Genomic DNA, 9,638 nt, shown 5'->3' on the forward strand with positions numbered 1-9,638 from the left:
AGGTGGTGTCTGGGGGTCAAGGCAGGAGGCAACAGGAGCAGAAGGGGCCGGGACCCTGCCAGCCTCAGCCAGCTGCTCACTGCACCTCCACCCCAGGTCGGGGTGGCTGTCATCAGGTGGGCCTAGTCAGGGGCTCTGTACCCCTTTATGCAGTGGGGACTCAGAGACGTCAGGCGGCCCGACCAAAAAACAACCTGGGCTGAGTCAATTTCAAGCTTTTCAGAGAAAGCCAGATATCACCCCAACCAACGACGGGGGGTACCCCACGTGTCATCCGTCCACCTCCGCTTCCCTGGGCCCCCACCTTTGAGCAGGGCACCCTGGAGCCATTCCTCTGTCCACCGTGACTCTCCCCCTATCAGCTCTCTGCTGTGAGTCTGGGCCAGACAAGCTGGTGGTGGCTGAGTCCTTGCTAGAGCCAGCTCTCAGGAGGAGGCGGGGGGGCGGGGGGGGGGGGGGGGCGAGCAGCCTTTGTCCTTGTTGGGTGGCCTTCCTGTTCTCACACCAGGGCAAGGAGAATGAGGAAAGAAGGGAAAACCAGCTCCGCAGAGTGCTCGTGTTTGCAGAGAACGCGCAGGCAGCAAGCACCTCTGTAACACTGCGGACCACTCTCCCAGCCTCGTCCAGGGGAGTTCCGGGGCGCAGCGCTGGGCCTCCGAGGAGCTGGGTCACTGTCACGCGGGGGGACGTGCTGAGAAGGACCCACGTGCAGAGCAGAGGCTCTGGGCCTGGTCCCACCCCTCCATCTCCTATCAGGCACCTGTCGGCAAAGCTGTCGACTGGCTCGCCTCTCCGTCTCCACCTCTGTGAAGCCGGACGCCGCGCTCTTCTCTAACGGGCTGGTGGTGCTGACGGTGGGTAGATGCTGCAGCCCACGGGGCCCCTAAGCTGTGGGCTGTGGTTGTCTCGGTTCCCTGCGGTGATGGAAGCGGCACGTGCTGGCGTCAGCACAGGGTTCGGACACACGCTGCTGCTGGGGAGCTAGGTCATCTTGGAGCCTGGCCCAGAATGCTCAGAGACCTCTCAGCCCTGAGTGCACCACCGCACCCCTGACCCCTGGGTCCTCGGCCATGGCTCCGAGGTGCGGCTGGAGCCCTGTGTCCCAGGCGGGGTCCCTCTGCCTCTTGCCCCCCTCCCCATGGTCTTCAAACTCCTCAAGGCGGGTGAGTACCCACCCTGTCCAGATTCCAGCCCCCAGGGCAGTATTGGGTAGCGGGCTGGGACCTCGATGTGCCGTTTCATCCTGGAGTGGATGTGACCCCTGCCGTCCCTGGGCTCAGACCTTGGCGCCTGCCTGCACGATCCCCAGGCCCCCTCCCAGGCACTGGCAGGCAGAGTCCTCAGCGGGTTAACAGAAAAGTGGGGAGGGCATCTTCCCAGGGAAATGGCCCATGTTCGTGCAGCTGTTCCAGAAAATTACTGAACTGCATAGAAAATGTGTCTCTAGGTCCCCGAACCTGCCATCTCATCGGCCACCAGGGGTCTGGCCTCGGTGGAAGGGAAGGAGGAGACTGGGCTTGCGGCCCCCCAGCCCTTCTGCTCCCCTCTGCCCCCACACCAGGCTCCCCAGGGTGGGGGTGGGGGCCGAGCTGCACCGGCTCTGTCTTCTGACCAACGCACGCAGAAGAATTACCTTGCACACTGCTGTCAGTCTTGAAATGGCTGCCGGTCGCCCTGCAGGCTGGAGTGTGAGGGGCACGTGTATCAACAGTCAGGTGGGCCCTGGACTCGGATGCCGGGTGGGGGTGCTGCGCTGGTGCGGAGCTGGGCCAGGGCAGTAAAGACCGTCTCCCTGTCCCCCTACTCCGCCAACCCCTGGCTCTGCCTAGCTGCTCTCGCACTCTCTCTGAAGTCTTGGCAGGTTCGAGGCCTCAGCTGGCTAAACAAGCCTGGCAGGCCCCTGGGGAGCTGCTGAATGCCACGCGGGCAGGGGGTCTCTCTCTCCCCTCTGGCCTGCCTGCTGGAAACCTGCTGGCTCAGACTCTGAGAGGCCACAGAAGACCCCGGGGCACAGGTGACGCGACCCTCAGGGGCTACGTGCTGCCTGAGGCTGGGTTTGGCTGGTGGACAGAGCACAAACGGAGCATGCCTGTCCCTGAGCTTTCTTCAGTTGGAGTGAGAGGTGAGCTCTACGTGGGTCACTCCTCCTGGGAGTGCTGGGGGCTGGTGGGAGGGATGACAACTTATTTTTAAAGACTCCAGTGGAAATGTCTCCTCACAGCTGTGAAAATACTCTCCGGATCAGCCATCCTGGCCAGCTTGTAGAGGGCAGGGTTTGTTCCAGGGCCTGGGGAGGGAAGTCTGTTTTCTCCTCATCCCTGAGAGAGTCCGAGTGCCTAAAACGCAGAGTGGCTTTTATATCCTCCCAGGTACCGGGTAGTGGCCCGCCGGCCAGCTGCTTCCCTCTGGCAGTTTTTCTAAACCCCTGGAGCAGCCGCGTCGGCCTCGAGCTGTGAGACTCCAGCCCGGAAGCCCCGTGGAGGGGGTGGCCGCGCCTTTGTTCTCTGCAGTCGCAGTGCTGCCCCTGTAAGCGCTGTATCAGCGCACGGGACAAATGCTCTGGGCCTCTCGATCAGTCCAGTCCAGTCGCTCAGTCGTGTCCGGCTCTGCAACCCCACGGACTGTGGCACGCCAGGCCTCCCTGTCCATCACCAGCTCCTGGAGTTTACCCAAACCCATGTCCATTGAGTCAGTGATGCCATCCAGCCGTCTCATCCTCGGTTGTTCCCTTCTCCTCCCACCTTCAATCTTTCCCAGCATCAGGGTTTGTTCCAATGAGTCAGTTCTTTACATCAGGTGGCCAAAGTATTGGAGTTTCAGATTCAGCCTCAGTCCTTCCAATGAATATTCAGGACTGATTTCCTTTAGGATGGACTGGTTGGATCTCCTTGTACTCCAAGGGACTCTCAAGAGTCTTCTCCAACACCACAGTTCAAAAGCATCAATTCTTTGGCCCTCAGCTTTCTTTATGGCCCACTTTCACATCTATACATGACCACTGGAAAAACCACAGCTTCTGGATAGATGTCTATAAAAACCTGACACCGAAGGCCCCCTTTGATTCCTGAAGCGGGATGTTCTGTTGGGACATCTGGAAGCGTCCTGGCCTCAATTTTCTAGTCTAAACGCTGAGCTCTCATTACAGATTGGCTCATAACACCATCAGCTAGGTCCTCGGAATCAGGTTTATGGAAGGTTTTAAATCCACCCTGTATCTTCACAGGCGTTTTCTCCTTCCTGTGGTCCTACGGGAGGGGCGAGAGCGGACTGTCTTGTCTCACACGTAAAGAAGGAGAAACTCAGAGGTTTGTGGAACCGCCCAAGACCACTCATTCCCACGCGTCAAAAGACGTCTCCCGGACGAAAGCATCTAAAGGGCGTTCGTTCTTGTTCCCAGGCCGCATGTCAGCACGGGCTCCCGCTCCACTCTGTGTGTGTGTGTGAGCGCTTTAATTGGTACCCACGTAAAACAGTCCTTTCTGTTGATTTTCTTCCGCAAGTTGTAATCACAGACTCTCTTCTGCCTCTTTCCTACGGGGAAGGCAGTCTCACTCAGGGTGAAGATAAAGCACAAGCCATCAGGGGCTAAATCTGTGCTGAAATTACGTGCTGTCTTCCCCCCCTCCCCCAAAGAGGAGCTGCCTTTTGATTAACGTTGCTGGGGGTATCTGGAGGCAAGTCGCAGAGCTGTCTGGGGGCAGTGCTAGGAGAAGGCCTACCCCAAGGCTGGCTGGAAGGTCTAGTGAGCTCACTCTCAGCTTAGTGGCTGCTGCTCACCACCCATGCGCTGTGAGATGGTGCGAGAGGGGGTGAGAGCGGTGGGGGGCGGGAGGGCAGGGGAGGGGAGTCAGGTGCAGCTCCCTGAGTGAGACCGACGTGAACTCCTGGGTCGGGCACGGACATGGAGAGACGACCAGACGGGATGTCTCCGAAAAGCGAGACTCTGACGCTTTGGGCTCCCATGGAGTTTGCCCCGAACCGGTGGTGCACTGGTAGAGGCTTAACGACAAGCTGCCAGAAAAGGGTCCTGATCAGTAGCATCTGCTGGTTGCTCTGCTGTGAATCCTCCTGGAGCGGCAAGTGTTTCGAGATACCCAAAGCAGAGCTGGGGAGATGCAAGGTCAGCTCTCGGGAGCCCAGGCCTCTGGGGCGATGCAGGGAGGGCATCTGATGGGCAGGGCTGTGGTCCAGGGAGGAGAGCCCACGGGCATGCCTTGCCTTGTGGGGGCCTCTTGGTGGGCTCTTGGAGCAGCAGTCAGCGGGCCCTGGGACCCCGCCCGGCGCACCTGTCAGTGTGCTCCCTGCGACCACCTGCTCTGGGTGCGGGTGTGATCACAGCACTTTGGTACCAAGGAGCTTGGAAGCCTCTTGTTTGGTCTCTGGCCAAAGCAGGACTGTCTTGTATGAGCCATGCTCTGGGGAGGTGGCCTTGCAGCCCCCTGCCCTGCCTGGGGCCCTGGTGCTGTGGACAGTCGGGCTCATTGCAGAACTCTCCCCATCTCTCCTTTCTTGCCTTCCGGTCTGTGTCCTACAGCTCCACCAATGGCCCCTCCGTCGCCTATGAGAAACGCCTCTGCCGCCTGACAGAGGCCCTCACGTGTCCTGAGCGCTCTCTCCTAAAGTTGCTCTTTTCTAGCTCCGGCCAAGTTCCCTGCCCCAAGTTTTCCCCGTTGGAGTCTCGGGCTGTCTGCAGAGCATCTCCCCACATGGGCCCCTAGAGACGGGGAAGAAGGCGTCGCTCTGGGAACTGACCCTTATGCCCAAACCACACTCCCGAACCAGATGGGTTCCGCTGTGGACACAGATCAACAATCTGGAAAGCTTTCAAATCCCTGCAGGTCGAGTTTTTGCAGTAAATGAGCTCCAAGAATCGCCATGGTAAAGCCCAGGGACTGGTCCCCTCTTCCTGACACCTCCTACCTTGCCTGCTCTTCGTCAAGACCTGCTGGCGGGTCATCGGGCCCCCATCATTGATGTTTTGGGCTTAATTTTCCCAGCTCTTATTCTCCCCCCTCTCACCTTCTCCCAGCCCTGTCTCCCTAATCAGAACCCCTGCCTAGCGCACTGCCCCTGGGGCCTCCGTGGCCCCGTTCCCCGTTGTCCTCTCAGTCCAGAGGCTCTTCTGCACCATCCTTCAAGGCCCCGCCCTTCAGAACCTGCTCCTCTGTCCCTCCATGGGTGGTGGCTCCATGTGGCTCCTTCCTGACTGCTGTGAGGTCACATGGACTCCTGCCTCGCCAGGCAGGAAAGACTGGTTTGCGAGCGATGGCTCACCTTCTGGGGAGGCCAGAGGACTCTCCTCCCATCCTGAGGGATGTCCAGGATGCCAGTCTTGGAGCCCAGTGATGGGCTGGCCTTGGCCCTCCACCTCCGAGCTGAGTGTTTTTGTTTATTGTGAAGAAGAACACACGCAGAGAAAGCTGAGTGGAACGTCAGTGTCTGGAGTCTAGGATTATGTGGCGGGAACCACCCAGGTGGTAAGTGGGGCCACACCCAGCTGCACGATCACTGTCTAAACAGATGAGGCCCGGGGACAGGGGGAGCCGTCTCAGCTGTGTCAGAGGCTCATTTCGGCCCGGCTGGTTCACAGAGCGCTGACTCAGCTTCCCCACCAGCAAACGGAGTCAGCGGCTGTCACCACCTGCCCCATCCTCAGGTGTACTGGGCAAATCACTGAAGGCAGAGAAACTTCTGACGTGGGCGCCAGGAGCTGGGAGTCTTCGTTAGTCCTGAAACAGCAGAGAGCGATTTCAATGCCCTTGTCTCCATCAGAGCAGCTTCCCAGGTGGCTCAGCGGTAAAAAAAAAAAAAAAACAAAAAAAACAAACTTCCTGCCGATTCAGGAGATGCAGGAGACACGGATTCAGTCCCTGGGTTGGGAAGATCCCCTGGAGGAGGAAACAGCAACCCACTCCAGTATTCTTGTCTGGAAACTTCCATGGACACAGGAGCCTCGTGGGCTGCAGCCCATGGGGTTGCAAAGAGTCGGACATGACCGAGTGACTGAGTACATACGCACACCCTCTCCATCAGAAGGCTCCTTCTCTCTGATTTCGGGGACCCTTGATTTCCCCATCCTTGAAGGAATCCTGGCATCCTGAAAGAGGCCAGCCTCTGGCTTCGAGAAATCCAACCTGAATCCTCATGTTAATAAAGTGACTTATGTATGGGCTTAATGATCCCTTTGTTCCAGGGAGAACATGATTTCTACTGAGTGATAATCTATTTATGAATGATTGCATCTGATGAAACATTATTTTATCTTCTACCAGTGCTTATACTTTAATAACATCTTGTTGTTCAGTTGCTCAGTCATCTCCAGCTCTTTGCAACCCCATGGACTGCAGCAGGCCAGGCTTCCCTGTCCATCACCATCTCTCGGAGCTTGCTCAAATTCATGTCCTTTGAGTCAGTGATGCCGTCCAACCATCTCATCCTCTGTCATCCCCTTCTCCTTCTGCCTTCAATCTTTCCCAGCATCAGGGTCTTTTCCAATGAGTCAGCTCTTTGCATCAGGTGGCCAAAGTACTGGAGCTTCAGCTTCAGCATCAGTCCTTTCAATGAATATTCAGGGTTGATTTCCTTTAGGATGGACTGGTTTGATCTCCTTGCTGTCCAGGGGTCTCTCAGTCTTCTCCAGTATCACAGTTCAAAAGTATCATTTCTTCCGTGGTCAGCCTTCTTCATGGTCCAACTTTCACATTCATACTTGACTACTGGAAAAACCACAGCTTTGACTACATGGAGCTTTGTTGGCAAAGTGATATCTCTGCTTTTGAATACACTGTCTAGGTTTGTCGTAGCTTTCCTCCCAAGGAGCAATCACCTTTTAATTTCATGGTGTCTTAAGGAAGGACATTAGTAGCTAGTAGAAGAAACAGGGTCTGTTTTTCTTGGCTGACTTTGAAGGAGTTGGCTGGAATTGGTTCATTTTTCCAGAATGCCTAATGCTTGGAATTGTGAAATATATTACGCTTGCCTGTCTCAAGGGCACCTAAGCTTTCGCTATTGTATAAGGCAAACATCTTTTGCCCTCTTGCCGATCTGAGCATGTCTCGATGAGCTTGGCTGCTGTGTGATCCCTTCCAGATGAAAGCGTTCAGCTCCAGAGAGGGTTGGTATTTGCATGGCAATTAGTTTGTATTCCTACACAAATTTTCATGGATTCAAGTTCTCCATAGAAAGGATGAACCAAAGGGTAAACTGAATCACAGATTAAAGGGCTTGTGTCAGGCAATTCTTTGAACAGTATTTTTTATGGTTTGGAACCGTCATTATTTGTAATATTCTCTGAAAAGCCAGCAAATAATTGTTTTCCCCCTACTGATTTTGTTCTTCTCATCTTAGCAAATATTGATTCTTTCCACCCCCCCGCCAAACTTGGTCCTGAATGGGACTGAAATTAACAGGGCTGCTTTTGTTTTAATACAATGAACAAAAACTTGTATTTGGAAGAGTTCTTGTCCTGCCAAAACATCTGTGCCCAGCCCAGATGGCAACCCGGCTCTGGAAATAGGGTCTGTGAGTTAAACGCTTCTGCCCAGTCAGCATGCACAGTGAATGTGCTGAATTCTTATAGGCTCTACAAAAATAGTAACTTTTGAAAACTTCTTGGCAACAGAGGGCTTTTTTTTTTCTTCAACGTGTTAAGAATGTGGGACTTCCCCACTAGATAACTAAGTAGAGAAAAGCCCAATTTATCATCAGAAAGTCTGCTCATCAGCATTGCCTTTAACATTTTGTATCTCTAACGTATATTGTATTTATAACAGCATTGATGTGAATGATGTCATGATGTAGGAAGGATTGATGATTCCAACATAGTGGTGGTAGAGCTGTTCTGACCTCTAGGATTTTTTCCATGCATTGAAAAGAAGTTATGAAGAGGGAGTGTACTTGTCAAGAATGTCAAGTGGGAGATTTTCGTAAAAGATGTAGGGGCAGTTCCAAGTTGTGCCTTGGAAATGTTTCTTTGTTATTCTCAGCATTTTCCAAACTGCCAAAGCTTTCAGCCTCTTTGATGGGATCCATAGCCTAAATATATCTGAGAAGTGGAAAGAGACACTTCTGTTTTTTTTTCTTCAACCAGCAAAACTTTATTGAGTGCCAGCTGTGTAGCTTAGGCCTTGAGTAAGTGGCAAAGGCTGAAGAAAGGAGCGTATAAACTCATCCTGCACGTGCAGCTCAGTTTCCTGGACAGTGTCAGGTCCTAGAATTAACTGCGTGATTTAGTTTTGTAAGAGAAAGGGTTTTAAGTGCTGTCCTGGCTGTGGGAGAATGGTCTGCCCTTTCTTCCCCGGAAGTAGGTGACTCCCAGTTCATCATGACAGGCTGCGTGCATGCACGTGTGTGCTGCCGTGTCCCACGCTTTGCAACCCCTGGACTGGAGCCTGCCAGCTCCACTGTTCATGGAGTTTCCCAGTCAAGCATACTGGAGTGGATCGCCACTTCCTACTCCAGGGGATCTTTCTGACCCAGGGATCGAACCCTCATCTCTTTCATCTCCTGCATTGGCAGGTGGATTCTTTACCAACTGCACAGGGTTTTGACCTTCAAATCGATGGACTATTCTCCTAGATATACTTATGTACTTCACTCTTCTGGTTCAAAATTATATTTGTGAGTTTTATTCAAGTGTAGCTGTTGTTTGTTCATTTTTATTGCTGTAAGTATTTCAGTATATTGGATTCATAAAATTTACTTATCTATCCTGGCTTATTTTTTATTTTTTTGGTTGAATTTTCCAGTGAAGCTGTCTAGATCTGGAGTTTTCTTTGAGGGAAAAAATTTTCACTTATGATTCAGTTTCTTTGATGATTATAGGCTTTCCATGCTTTAAGTGCCAAGTTTTTATAAACTGGCCATTCTGTCTTCATTTTCAGGTTTATTTGGAGAATTGTTGGATTTTTGAAACAACACCGTTACTGCCTTTTTCCTATCTGATGACCTGTGACGGTGTTTCTCTTCTCGTGTTTGATGGTATCTTCTTGTGCGTTGGAGTCTCAGCATGCTGAAGCCGTGTGCCGTACGTGCGAGTCGCGACTGACTCTCTGCAACACCAGGGATTGTAGCCCGCCAGGCTCCTCCGTCAGTGGGATTTTCCTGGCGAGGATACTGGAGTAGATAGCCATTCCCTTCATCACGGGATCTTCCTGACCCAGGGATCAAACCCTCATCTCCTGTACTGCAGGCGGATTCTTTACCCACTGAGCCAACAGGGAAGCCCTTCTGCCTTTTTCCTTTATTCCTAATGAATCTCACAGGGTAGTGACACTAATTGTAGTTTCTTCCAAATAACCAATATGTGTATCTACTCTAATAAATATTTTCTTTTTATTTTTTAACCTGTGGTCCTTTTAATATTCTTTCTTGATATTTTCATTTTACTTGTTTTGGTGTTCTTTTCCAAATGTCCTGAGATGAATGGTTAACTCATTTATTCTTAGTGTTAGTCCCACCTCACATACAATATAAGGCTATATATTTTCCTCTAAATACAGCATTACCTGCATCTCATAATTCTGTTAAGTAGTATTTGCTATTGTTCAATAGAAATAATTTCCAGTTTCCCCTGTGATGATTTCAAACCTATGGGTTATTCAGAAGCATATTGATTTCCAATAATATGGAGATTTTTA

At 52.5% G+C, this 9,638-nt stretch overlaps 1 long non-coding RNA gene across 1 annotated transcript; it reads left to right on the top strand.

Annotated features, from left to right (window-relative positions):
- The first annotated feature begins 437 nt into the window (after window positions 1-437).
- On the top strand, window positions 438-9,344 carry LOC133244963 (uncharacterized). Its single transcript, XR_009735571.1, has 2 exons — window positions 438-5,477; window positions 8,883-9,344. It is a non-coding gene; the product is annotated as an uncharacterized LOC133244963 (long non-coding RNA).
- Window positions 9,345-9,638: the final 294 nt, after the last annotated feature.

This window comes from Bos javanicus, chromosome 3 (assembly GCF_032452875.1).
Source record: "Bos javanicus breed banteng chromosome 3, ARS-OSU_banteng_1.0, whole genome shotgun sequence".
Taxonomy (NCBI): Eukaryota; Metazoa; Chordata; class Mammalia; order Artiodactyla; family Bovidae; genus Bos; species Bos javanicus.